The sequence below is a fragment of the Pundamilia nyererei genome, unplaced genomic scaffold, assembly GCF_000239375.1.
Source record: "Pundamilia nyererei isolate P.nyererei 1_Seehausen unplaced genomic scaffold, PunNye1.0 scaffold00070, whole genome shotgun sequence".
NCBI lineage: Eukaryota > Metazoa > Chordata > Actinopteri > Cichliformes > Cichlidae > Pundamilia > Pundamilia nyererei.
In genome coordinates this window covers 1,219,028-1,220,245 of record NW_005187471.1, presented here as the reverse complement: position 1 = coordinate 1,220,245, position 1,218 = coordinate 1,219,028, and the positions used below count along the sequence as shown (strand labels likewise).

Genomic DNA, 1,218 nt, shown 5'->3' with positions numbered 1-1,218 from the left:
TGTTATACCTAAACTATTCTTCAGTTGTTAATCTGGGATGCTCCTTTTATACCCTTGTTTTGTGTTACTGGCCTTGACAAAACTTTTTTACTCTTTGAGCACATATATGTTCACCATAAATGATCATTAATAACGAATCTTCTCTATTTCATTTTGAATAAGATACGAATATTAATTTGAGGCATATTGTGGGCGTACTGTAGTGATAATCCTTGTGTCATGGCTGGATCAGTTTAAGTCACGGGGGGGTAGTGGACTGCAGCGGTGATGTCCGGTCAGCTTGGTGTCTTGGCCGGTCAGGAAATAAACCGGATGAATAATACACAGTGTCGACGGTCACATGTCGTGCAGCGGGCTCCTGAATGATTTAAAGCTTTTTACATCATCAGCCTCGCCCTCCCTCCCGCTCTGTCTGCCGCTGATGCACCGCGCAGCCCGGAGATGCTGCTGCTGATGCTGGTGACCGACTGCAGCATCCGACATGGGTATCCTCTAATCCGGCCGTGCCACAGTGAGTGTTTTTCCTTCGCTTTTCTCCCCTTTATTCTCCTTGCCATCGTGTTATCTTAAACTTGATCACCTTCCACCCTCCTCCTTCGTTTATCACCTATCCACCCCTCCTCTTCACCCACCCTTTTTTGTTGTCTTCCTTTGTGCAGTTTTTTCACGAGTGATGGCGCATTATAACGTGGCGGAAACCGTGCGTCTTTCCTATAGGGAGTGTGTTTATGATTTCGCGGAGTGGACGGAATGGTCGGTCAATGGTCCCGTCCTGTCACCTTAACGGTGAGCGTTAGAAACAAGGGGGGAGGCAGAGTTTAGGGCGGGTATCGCTTCTCCCAGCGGACTAGAGCTGCAGGAGGCTATGCTTGGAGGGTCGAGAGGAGGACAGGGCAAGACGAAGTGGCGACTGGGACCCAAATGAAAGAGGGTGGGTTCTTTAATTGAGAACATTTGCAGTTTTTAGTATGTATGCGGTTATTACCTAGACTGCTGGCTCAGTGGGTGTGTCGGAGAAAGAGAAGATTACATAATTAGAGTTAGACTTGATCTTTATGATCAGGGCAGGGTAGGAAAAATAAAGCTTTTATCCATGAACACTGTATCGTATGTGGACATTCTATCTATCTATCTATCTATCTATCTATCTATCTATCTATCTATCTATCTATCTATCTATCTATCTATCTATCTATCTATCTATCTGTCTATCTGTCT

General features: G+C 45.4%; 1 protein-coding gene across 1 annotated transcript in view; it reads left to right on the top strand.

Moving 5' to 3' along the window:
- The first annotated feature begins 362 nt into the window (after positions 1 to 362).
- The window catches only part of slc7a14a (solute carrier family 7 member 14a), a 21,790-nt gene continuing 20,934 nt past the window's right edge, over positions 363 to 1,218 (top strand). The window contains exon 1 of the mRNA XM_005736593.1: positions 363 to 511. The gene's annotated coding sequence lies outside the window, so the exon portion shown is untranslated. The remainder of the gene's footprint in view (positions 512 to 1,218) is intronic.